Raw genomic sequence first — 12,708 nt, 5'->3', positions numbered from 1 at the left:
AAATAAGATATGCACATTCAATAGCTGAATACATATAGAGTGCATTTCCAACCACTTAAAAGGATTAAAAACTCTTGGATAATTTAATGGATGCCTATAAAGGGATAAGGCATTTGTGTCAGTAATCAACTGCCATCAAATAGATATGAAAAGCAAAGTGATTTTAGCCTCTAATACTCCAATGCAGGTTATCTGCAGACCACTTGCAAAAAGTGGTATAAATGGATATTTAGTACAATAATTTGTAAGAAGTTTATAACACCTAGATTAAATAGGTATGTCATAAAGATTATTTTTTATTTTAAAAATATTTCAAAATCAAACAATTAAAAAAACACAAATAAAACCCTGGCCCTCCAGAATCAGTCTGCTCCGGCATTTCTTTTGAAATATACGTATTATTTTAATGAGGGTGATTACCAGCATCCAGTAACCTCACAGGTGCCCCTCTGAACAGTCTCTGAATAAGTTATTGTCTTAAAACAAGCAGCAACTCAGAGAGCTGTAAAAGGATCTGTCTGGCCCTGGTACAAACTACTGCATAGTGAACAGCAATTACATCAACCCCCTGACCTCCATGCCCTCGGAATGATGCCTAAAGCAGCCTCTGTACAAATGAGAAAGGCTGTCAAACAATGGTGACATCCCAAACAATTAACCATTTCTTTTCCACCATTATGTAGAAATACACGGCAATCACAAGACAGGGCTCAGCCATTCTACCCAACTTGTGTTTATTCTCTACGGCCAGTTCAATAATCCGATGCACCTTTTCGGAATTTAATTTCCCTTTAGAGAGACGGACATTGAGGGATGACCTGGTAGAGGTCTACAAGATTATGTGGGGCATGGATAGAGTGGATGGGCAGGCACTCTTTCCCAGGGTGGAGGGGTCAATCACCAGGGGGCATAGGTTTAAGGTCCGTGGGGCAAGGTTTAGAGGAGACGTGTGAGGCAGGTTTTTCACGCAGAGGGTGGTGAGTGCCTGGAACGCGTTGCCAGGGGAGGTTGTGGAAGCAGATACATTAACAGCATTCAAAAGGCATTTTGACAAACACATGGATAGGATGGATATAGAGGGATACGGCACAAGGAAGTGCGATGGGTTTTGGCAAAGGTTGGTATCATGGCCGGTACAGGCTTGGAGGGCCGAAGGGCCTGTTCTTGAGCTGTATTGTTCTTTGTTTATGCCCCATTTCCTTCAAACGGCCACCTAACTGATTCGGAAATTTGAGGCTTACCTGGATGTTGCCTGGTCTGGAGGGTGTTAGCTGTGTGGAGAGGCTGAATAGACTCAGACTGTTTTCATTAGAACGACGGAGGTTATGGGTTGACCTGATAGAGGTCTATAAGATTATGAGGGGCATGGATAAAGTGGCTGGGCGGGCACTCTTTCCCAGGGTGGAGGGGTCAGTCACCGGGGGAATAGGTTTAAGGTCTGTAGGGCAAAGTTTAGAGGAGATGTGCGAGGCAGGTTTTTGACACCAAGGGTGGCGAGTGCCTGGAGCGCGTTGCCAGGGGGGGTTGTGGAAGCAGATACATTAACGGTATTCAAAAGGCATTTCGACAAATACGTGGATAGGATGGGTATAGAGGAATACCGCACAAGGAAGTGCTGAGGGTTTTGGCCAAAATGGTGTCATGACCAGTACAGGCTTGGAGGGCCGAAGGGCATGTTCCTGCGCTGTATTGTTCTTTGTTCTTGAAATGTTGATGCGGTCGCTAATTCATCACAAACTCCATTGGCACATTCCACAGCCTCACAACCTGCAAAAAAAGTGTTTCTCCTACTCTCTGTTCTAATCTCTTCCATTTAATCTTCTCTCTGTTCGCTCAATGGGTGACACGGCGGTGCACTGGTTAGCACTGCTGTCTATGGCGCTGAGGACCCGGGTTCGATCCCGGCCCCGGGTCACTGTGTGGAGTTTGCACATTCTCCCCGTGTTTGAATGGGTTTCGCCCCCACAACCCAAAGATGTGCAGGTTAGGTTGATTGGCCAGGCTAAATTGCCCGTTAATTGGAAAATAAATGAATTGGGTCCTTCTAATTTTTTTTTTTAATGTACCACAACATATTTACTACCATTGGATTCATCAGCGACTTCTTTGCCCATTTCATCATCTTATTAATATTCCCTTGATGCATCCTTTGGTCCCGAGGATCATGACTATTCTAATTTTAATATCATCAACAACTGTACCCATAATGAGCCTATCTCAGTTGGAGTTTAGAAGAATGAGAGGTGATCTAATTGAAACATACAAGATCCTGCGGGGATTTGATAGGGTAGATTCCAGGAGGATGTTTCCACTTGTGGCAGGGACCAGAACTAGGGGCAGGGTTTAAGAATAAGAGGTCTACCATGGAGATGAGGAATGGTTTTTCTCTCAAGGGTTGTTAATATGTGGAAAATCTTTCACTAGAAAGCAGTGGAGGCTGGGGGTCACTGAGTTTATTCAAAGAGGAGTTGAGACCACAACCAGCAATGATCTTATCAAATGGAGCAGGTGAAAAGGGCTGAATGGCTTAAATCTCCCAAGTCCCATATAACTCTGTACACCGCTCCCCTAGCTCTGTCTCCAAATCATTGATGGCTGCAGTGAACAGAAGTGGTCCCAGACTAGAACGACATGGCCAATGCTCCTCGCTTCCAAATCATGCTGAAAGATTGCCCTCAATTCCTACTCCCCGATTTGCCCACCGAAGCAGTTTTTTTTTTTATAAACGATCTTCCCCTACTTCTATTCCCTTAATCTTCTCAATATTCTCCTGCGGCACCTTGCCAACACCACATTTGTCACCAGCTCAAAAAATATATATTGAGCAGGATTCTCCGGTCCACCAGCTGTGTTTACCTGGGCCTCGCCGGTAGCGGGATTCTCCCTTCCCGCCACCTGCCAATGGGATTTCCCATTGTGGCCACCGTACGCGGCCGGGAAACCCACGGGTGTGGATGCGATGCCGGCGCGACAGAGAATCCCGCCGGCGGAGAATCCAGCCCATTATGTCAATTCGTTTTTAAAAATATTTTTATTCAAGAAATTTTCAATTTTACAACATGCAACAATCAAATTCATACAAAGTTTTATAACATATCCCCCACAAACAGTCCCACATTTTCCTCACATATCCCCAAAAACAGTTCAATTTCTTCCCCCCACTTACACCCCCCCCCTTGTTGACGGCTACAAATTTTTAAAGATAAGCGACCTCCACCTCGAATAGAACCTCGCCTCCGACCCCTAATGACATACTTGATTTTTTTTCCAGGTGCAAAAACTCCAACAGGTTCCCCCAGCCATGATGCCGCCATCCAAACAAAACCCTCCTCCGGTCTATCAGAGAGGTGAAGGCCAAGGCCTTCTTCCCCTCCTACAACCCTGGCTCATCCAACACCCCAAAGATTGCCAGTCAAGGGCATGGCACCAAAATCTCAGACCGTAACTCCCAAAATCTCAAATACAGTCCCAAAAAGGAAAGCCCAGAACCCACTCAGCTTAGGACAGGACCCCAAAATATGTGAGTGGTTTGCCGCACCGCCACCCCCCCCCCGAACAAGACCCCAAGCACGCATGCCCTAGTCATGTGCGCCCTTTGAACTGAATCAAGCTCAGTCTCTCACATGAGGTCGAATTTACCCTGCATAATGCCTCACTCAACACCCCCCCTTCAAATCTACCACTCAACTCTTCCTCCCAGTTTCCCTTTACCTCCTCCATCGAGTCACTCTCCCTCTCCATCAACTGCCCATAAATATCCGACATCTTTCCTTTCCCTATCTCATCCCAAGACAGTACCTAATCCGTCAGAGAAGAGATCAGCAGTCGCAGAAACACCAAGAGCTCCTTCCGAACCTGCAAATATCTAAACCCATTCCCCATCACCCCCCCCCCCCCCCCCCCCCACCCCCCCCCCCCCCCCATAGCAAATTCCACTAATTCCTCCAACCCCGCAAACCTACCTTCCACAAATAATTCCCTAAATCTCTCTACCACGGGATCTTTCTCTTTCTTCAGAATTAAGGAAATAGAAGCCTGCGCCGAGGTGGCCGGCAGTACTCCCTGGGACAGTGAATCGTGGAAACATGTCCAACAGATGTGGCCCCAGCTCCGTCACACATTTTTGTGAAATTCCACTGGAAGTCCGTTCAATCCTGGTGCCTCCCCAGATTGCATAGAGTAGATACATTTCATAATATCCTCCAGCCTGATTGAAGCCTCCAGCCCCTGTACCCTTTCCCTTTCCACCACTGGAATGTCCAACTCATCCAAGAACCGTGCCATAGTCGAGCCTTCCTCCGGAGACCTATATAACTACAAATAGAAAATTTCAAATACCCCATTCACCTTTTCTTGATCAGGGACATGTCCTCCCCCAAGTCCCTAACCTGTGCGATCTCCCGAGAGGCCACCCCTAACCTCTCCTATCTCCCGATAGGCTGCTGGCCTCTGCAGCTGGTGAGCCAATAAACAACTGGCCTTTTCCCCATATTCATAAAACATCCCCAACTCTATCAATTCTAATGTAAAGGAAATTGTGTGTATAAACACTGAATCACTGTGTAGGAATGTTTTTACACATATACACATATAGGTCATCTATATGTTGGAGACACACAGACACTAAAAAGCACTGTGGATGGAATGAGCCCAAGGTATATATAACAAATCACAGCTAAGAAAACGTGGGTCTCTTTCTTCCATCCCACCTTCCAAAATCCCATTTCATTCTTTCATCAACTGACGTTTTAACTTGGCTGTTTTCAACCCATTCAAAACCTTGCTGCCCAAAACTTCATCACACCAAGTCCCACACCTCAATTCTCTTCGAGCACCACTAGCCATCGACAGCCCAGTAAGTAAAAACTCTTGTCCTTACTTTCAAATCCCTTCAAGGCCTTGTCCACTCTGCTTTAACGTGACCCTTCTGTCTCAAATCTCCACAAATATCCTCTCCTCCTCCAACACCCCCTAATTTCCGGCTTATTCAGACACCATCCTTCTTCCCTCTGGAACTCGCTGCTCTGTTCCTTTCACCGTACCACCTCCATTGCCGTTTTCAAAAATCACAAAACCGTTCTCTTTGACCGTTCCTTTAGCAACACCAGAGAAGGCTGTGCTCAGCTGTTTTTCTTTATTACCAGGGACACTCAATCCACATTGGATTGCTTCCTTCACTTTTGAGGATCAGTATTCCGAAGATGAACATAGATTTAGCCCACTCACATTCGGTGAAGTAAGACCATAAAATAAAGGAGTAGAAGTAGGACATTCGGCCCACCGAGTCTGCTCCGCCATTCAATGAGATCATGACTGATCTGATATGATAATCCTCAACTGCATTTTCCCGCCTTATCCCCATAACCCTTGATTCCCTTACTGATTAAAAATGTCTATCTCAGCCTTGAACATACTTCACGACCCAGCCTCTACAGCTCTCTGCAGTAAAGAATTCCACATGTTCATTACCTTCTGAAAGAAGAAATTCCTCCTCATCTCGATCTTAAATGGGCGACACCTTACTCTGAGATTATTTGATGTGTCGAACAGTTAAATATAATTAAATATAATTAAATATAATTAGAAGCATTTCTTTAAATGTTATTAATGGATGCCGCCATTGTTGGCAAAGCCAACATTTGTTGCCCATCCCGAATTGCCCTCGAACTGAGTGACACGCTCGATGATTTCTGAGGACAGTTAAGAGTCAACCACCTCGCTGTGTCACATTTGGGCCAGTTCAGGCAAAAATGGCAGATTTCCTCCCCAAAAGGACATTAGTGAACCAGATGGGGTTTTACAGCAATCAACAATGGTTTCACGCTCACTATTACTGAGAATAATTTCAGATTTTATTCATTGAATTTCACCGGCTGTGGTGGTGGGATTTGAACCGGTGTTCCTGGAGCCTGGGCCTACTAGTGGGATTATTAGTCCAGTGACATGCCCAGTGGCATTACCACTACACCACCACCTCCCAAACAAGTTTGGAAACAAGTGAAATCATCCTAGAATGCCTACAGTGCAGAAGGAGGCCATTCGGCCTATCGAGTCTGCACCGCCCCTCCGAAAGAGCATTCTTCCTAGGCCCACTCCCCCACCCTATCTCTGCCACCCTGTAACCCCACCTAACCTTTGGGCACTAAGGGGCAATTTAGCGTGGCCAATCCACCTAACCTGCACATAATAATAATCTTTATTAGTGTCACAAGTTCTTTCTGGTTGTATCACAGCTTGGTATGGATCCTGCCCTGCCCAAGACAGCAGGAAACTACAAAAGGTTGTGAATGTAGCCCAATCCATCACGCAAACCAGCCTCCCATCCTTTGACTCTGTCTACAATTCCCGCTGCCTCGGAAAGGCAGCCAGCATAATTAAGGACCCCACGCACCCCGGACATACTCTCTTCCACCTTCTTCCGTCAGGAAAAAGATACAAAAGTTTGAGGTCACGTACCAACCGACTCAAGAACAGCTTCTTCCCTGCTGCCATCAGACTTTTGAATGGACCTACCTCGTATTAAGTTGATCTTTTCTCTACGCCCTAGCTATGACTATAACATTACATTCTGCAGTCTCTCCTTCCTTCTCTATGCACAGTATGCGTTGTCTGTACAGCATGCAAGAAACAATACTTTTCACTGTATACCAATACATGTGACAATAATAAATCAAATCAAAGCAGGCTTACACTAACACTTCAATGAAGTTACTGTGAAAATCCCCTAGTCAGAACACTCCGTAGCCTGTTCGGGTACACAGAGGGAGAATTCAGAATGTCCAATTCACCTGGGAAGCACGTGGACTTATGGGGGGAAACCAGAGCACCCGGAGGAAACCCACGCAGACACGGGGAGAACGTGCAGACTCCGCACAGACAGTGACCCAAGCCGGGAATCGAACCCAGGTCCCTGGTGTTGTTAAGCAACAGTGCTAACCACTGTGTTACCGTGCCGCCCTTTGGCCTGTGGGAGGAAACTGGAGCACCCAGAGGAAACCCACGCAGACATGGGGAGAACATGCAAACTCCACACAGACAGTGACCCAAGGCCAGAATTGAACCCAGGTCCCTGGTGCGGTGAGGCAGCAGTGCTAACCACTGTGCCACCGTGCCGTCCGTAAACACTGTTACTTTGTAAAAATATGCAGCCCTAACAAGTACATGAATATTCTTCGGTGACTGGGGGATTCTTTTACTGAAACACCTTATTAGATTCCTCAAGTTGTACGGTCATGTTATTTCATATCACAATTACAGGGAGCGACACAAACCAGAATCTACCTGCAAAGTGTGATTCTAGATTATTCACCTATTCTCTCATTTAGCTTTTGTGTTTCTGACCTGAAAGTACAAACTTATTTGAAATTCTCAGCAAATTGTAAAATCTTTCCTGATGCTGACGTCTCACTGTGCATCTCGAACGAAAGACTGCAGCTGAGGTGTTCAATTTCCTCGCACTAGCGCAACGTGCTTCTTTATTATAGAACTCATTTTTAAAAATGACTTTGGCTGTTAACAATTTTTGACGGTAATCAGCAGGACGTTTTTGTTTATTAAGCCAATGCATCTGACAGGAAATCGCTAGATTAACCACACATGGCAGAAGCAAAAATGCATCTTCCAGTTGGAGAGCATTGCAGCTAAAGAGGAATAGGCATCAACTGTGCCCGGAAAGGATAAATTAATAAAACCCCGAGAAGTGAAATCGAAACAGAAAATGTTCAGCAGCAAAGGGGACAAGAAGGATATCAATCTGAACCATTTCTCAGCTTCTCTCGCCACCTGACCTCCAGAGAGCTTACTGCGTTTTTCATTTTTAATTTAGGTTTTCCAGTATTTTGCTTTAATTTTAATGGTTTGGTTGTTAAATTTCTAGCCACAAATATTGAGATGAAGCAAATAACTGTACATCGAAAGGCAACTCAAAACCAAAACGTTCCAATGAAGAGCATCTGCCTGAAGTATGAACTTGTCATGTTCATACACGGGCAGCACATTAGCACAGTGGTTAGCACAGTTGCTTCACAGCTCCAGGGTCCCAGGTTCGATTCCCGGCTTGGGTCACTGTCTGTGCGGAGTCTGCACGTTCTCCCCGTGTCTGCGTGGGTTTCCTCCGGGTGCTCCGGTTTCCTCGCACAGTCCAAAGATGTGCAGGTTAGGTGGATTGGCCATTATAAATTGCCTTTAGTGTCCAAAAAAAAATGTTAAGTGGGGTTACTGGGTTACGGGGATAGGGTAGATGCGTGGGCTTCAGTAGGGTGCTCTTTGTAGGGGCCGGTGCAGACTCGATGGGCCAAATGGCCCCCTTCTGGACTGTAAATTCTATGATATACCGGTGCACTGCTACTCCCAGTCAACTGCGTTTCCAACAGTTGCCAGGCATTTCCTTTCTTTTGCAGACAGGAACTGGTTAATGAGGACCACTTAACCTGGCAAGTTGATTCCACAGCCGCTTACTTCAGTCCCTTACACCATTCCAGCCAGCGTGATTCTTTCACTCCCCCTTGCTGCCTCTGAAGCTGCCAGCTGTATCTCTCTGCTAACTACGCTACAGCCTCTCATCCCACCCAGCTTGTCTGCGCGTTCCTTAGCCGGTAATTACCATTAGAGGACTGAGCTCGCTTTTGTTCAGTCACCGAGTACACATGATCGGCAGTGAGGATTCCTCTCAGTCAGAGCCAATACATGACAGCAGAAAGCCTCCGTATGGAAATCAGAACAGAATTAAACTGAGAGACAGACTGAAAGGAAGGAAAGGAAAAATGGAAAAGGAGAAAAATGAAAAATGTATATATATAGGTGAATAAAATTTTAATATAAAGGGAGAAAGAGAAGCAGCAATTAAATGGAAAATTAAGCGAGAATTAAACACAAGTAATAATTAAACACAAGCAATAAGGGTTCAGTGTATGAATCTTTCTCTCTAGCTTTCATCAACACACTAAAATAGAACAAAGTAAATCTGAGTTCTGACCTGAAATGTTAACTCTATTTTCTCTGTTTACAGATGCTGCTTGACCTGCTGAGTATTCCCTGTACTTTTTGCTTTTAAATCCAAGACTGAATTTATATTAACAACTAAAAAGTTTCTATCAAGGGTTCAAAACATCAGGGCAAATATATCAATTGGAGGACAAGGCTAAGGCCTTGGCGATCATAGATAACGTCACTTTACTTAGCACTGACATGATGGGCTGAATTGCCTCCTGTGTTGTAATTCCCACTTCAACAGTTAAATTGTACGAGTCATCTTCGTAAGAAATTGCAGTAAAGCACAATTAAAGTAGGTTTGAGTTGATAGTTACAAATCATTGGAATTAAATGCTGCAAAGTGCAGCGGGGAAATAATTGAGAGAATGCATTTGTAGAAACAATTCTGGATCATTATTCTGGAGAGAATAATTATTCTTGATTAATAAGGGGATTAGAGGTTATGGGGAGAAGGCAGGTGAATGGGGATGAGAAAAATATCAACCATGATTGAATGGCGGAGCAGACTCGATGGGCCGAGTGGCCTAATTCTGCTTCTATGTTTATTGGAAAGGACAGTAACAAACTTGCACTTTGGACTGCGTGTTCACCCAGTGAAGCTCATTATACTGATATTAAACATAATAATGATTCATGACAGAAAGCCATGAGGGAGGAACCTATATATGTAAACAGTTATGTGTTACAATATCCAGTGCCAACAGCTGAGGGCATTTGTACGTAATCAGATCCTCTTACACAACCCAAGGCATAATACATTCAGAAAATATAGTCCATAAATCATTCAGAAAACATATTCCATAAATCATTCAACGAAAATGCTTCATGAAAGGAAAATGATTTTGCCCATTTTGTGCAAACCTTACGGTTTGTCAAACCAATAGCCGGTACTCAGAGTGACCGTTGACAACAGTGTCTGATGATATCCATTCACAAACACCATATCACGGTTTTCTCTTTCTAAACAGGCAACCGGTTTTCAACCCTCGCTCTAATTCAAAGAGTTAAAATGCATTCACACAGTTTCTTATCCGAAAGCACGTCATAAATACCCAATGTTTTTAGGGCGTGGCCAGGATTATTTCTGTAAGGATCCCATGAAATCGACACATTGTTTTCTTGCTGATTAATGGGAGCTAGCTCAAATACCACACTTCTCTAATGTCATTCTTAGAATGAACTATATTTTTTAATCCTGTTCATAATAGGCTCTGGGGAAAGGCAGTCGAAAGGTGACTTGATGAGAGCGGTTGTTTGGACTTTTAAAAATCGAATTTAGAGTACTGGCTATTGGTTTGACAAACCGTAATGTTTGCACAAAATGGGCAAAATCATTTTCCTTTCATGAAGCATTTTCGTCGCAAGGCGACGTTGAATGATTTATGGCATATGTTTTCTGAATGATTTATGGACTATATTTTCTGATTATTTTTTTCCAATTAAGGAGCAATTTATCTTGGCCAATCCACCTAACCTGCACATCCTTTTTGGGTTGTGGGAGTGAGACCGACGCAGACGCGGAGAGAATGTGCAAACTCCACATGGACAGAGACCCGGGTCCTCGGCGCCGTGAGGCAGCAGTGTTAACCACCGTGCCGCCCTGTTGTTTGGACCTTCACTGACAATGTTTTATTTGCTCAAAAAGATGTAAAAGAGATTAATTGGCCAAAATAAAAAGTTCAGCAGTGGTCCAGTAAAGCGTGAGAACAGGCAACCTGCTGTATGGCATCAGAGAGATAAACACCTTCTACAATGTGGAAGACAGCAGTGCCGAAATCCTAGACAAGACACCTGTGTGTCAAGACCACCGCAGTTTTCACTGCTTGGCATGGGAATGCTGAATCCCAGTATTGGGACGGACCATGGGAAACCAATTGTTTGAGAGTTTGACGTCGCTTGAGCAGCCAGACAGTTCAATGACAGCTTTCGTAATTACTCCAGTCAAATGATAGCTCGGCAATGATTGGGTTAAATCAACGTCTGCATAAACATTGCTGTGTTAAGAAAGAATTAAGGAATTCCCCGAGCACAGAGCATTGTACAGGTTTTATGTATTGCATTGACCAATGTGACGGTACCTGGCACAGGGAGCATTTACATGGAGATTGCCCTTCTAACTAAAGTATGATTGGTATTGCTGTTACACTTTGATACTACTTCTCGGACATTAGCCTGTGTCGAGTCTTACACGTATTGAATAAAATATAACTGCTGTCACCAATAAGAAACTAGACGATAATGAGTTAAAGGGTTATCTGACTGCCAATAACCCAAATTTCAACAGGTTACCGATACCTAGAAAACATTCATTGTCTTTCCTTGACTAATATTCAGTTCACATCCAACTATATCTTTGACACCAATATAGCACCCCAAATATTCAACAGTATGTAAACAGTTTCTAAACCACCATGAGTATAAACATGGGCATCACTGCTATTTTTTAAATTATAGATAGAATTTAATTATTCAATAACACAACAATTAGCACAGTTCCTAATCACACCTCAATTCCAGTAACTGGGTCCAGTGATGTTATCAACAAATCAATCATTTCTGTTGATCTGAATATTTACCAAGGATACAAATACATTTCCAACTGACATTTTCTGCTTAAAAAGATTTGCGTCTTGATTTTCTTTTCTTTTTTTTTCACAAATTTAGAGTACCCAATTCATTTTTTCCAATTAAAGGGCAATTTAGCATGGCCAATCCACCTACCCTGCACATCTTTGGGTTGTGGGGGCGAAACCCACGCAGACATGGGGAGAATGTGTAAACTCCACACGGACAGTGACCCAGACCCGGGATCGAACCTGGGACCTCGGCGCTGTGAGGCTGCAGTGCTAACCACTGCACCACCGTGCTGCCCTTTTGTCTTGATTTTAACGATGATCGTTATTAGGGTGAAATGTTTGCTGAAGAACTTACGAAACCAACAGTTGGAAGCAGATCAGGAAAAGATGAGAGGCAGGAGGTGACGTCAGGAAGATCAATCGAAAGCCACTGAGAAGCCAAACTTAAAGAATGGCTGAGAGGCGGAGGGGGCAGTGAAGAAACAGGAAGGAAAAGTTGGGGGAGGTTAAGCAAGAATAGAAAAAAAAATAGCAGATTTAAGGATTGACACGTGAAGGAGAAAAATACAATTACACTTGAACATGGAAAACAGGGGAAAACAAACAACGGAACTGGGGAACATAAAGCACCTTGAACAACCTCAACATGTCCCAGAATGCTGTACCACCAATAAAGAATTTCTGAAGTGTAGTCACTGTTGTAATGTCAAAAACGCAGCAGCCAATTTGTGTAGAGCAAGTTCCCACGAACAGCTATGAGATAATGGCCAAATAATGGGTTTTGGTCATGATTACGGAATGATAACTATTGGTTAGGATGCTTGAAATAGTGGAGCAGGATAGCACGGTGGCAGAGTGGCTAGCGCCGAGGACTCGGGTCACTGTCTTTGTGGAGTTTGCACATTTTCCCCGTGTCTGTGGGTCTCACCCCAACAACCTAAAGTTTTGCAGGGTAGTGGATTGGCCACGCTAAATTGCCCCTTAATTGGAAATTTAAAAAAAAAGAAATAGTGGAGTTGGAGGGGGGGGGTCTTTTACTCCCACCGGAGGGGCAGATTAATGTCTCGTCCAAAAGATGCCATATCAGCATGCCCTCAGTCCTGCACGAAGATTATCAGTTTCAGTTATGTATTCAAGTCGC

General features: G+C 44.1%; 1 protein-coding gene across 4 annotated transcripts in view; it reads right to left on the bottom strand.

Moving 5' to 3' along the window:
• Positions 1–12,708, bottom strand: part of LOC140421280 (phosphatidylinositol-3-phosphate phosphatase MTMR1-like) — a 94,371-nt gene that overhangs the window by 7,398 nt on the left and 74,265 nt on the right. The gene's annotated exons all lie outside the window — the stretch shown is intronic.

The sequence above is a fragment of the Scyliorhinus torazame genome, chromosome 5 (assembly GCF_047496885.1).
Source record: "Scyliorhinus torazame isolate Kashiwa2021f chromosome 5, sScyTor2.1, whole genome shotgun sequence".
Taxonomy (NCBI): Eukaryota; Metazoa; Chordata; class Chondrichthyes; order Carcharhiniformes; family Scyliorhinidae; genus Scyliorhinus; species Scyliorhinus torazame.
Note: the sequence above shows the minus strand (reverse complement) of the source record. Positions and strands in the feature narration are given on the sequence as shown.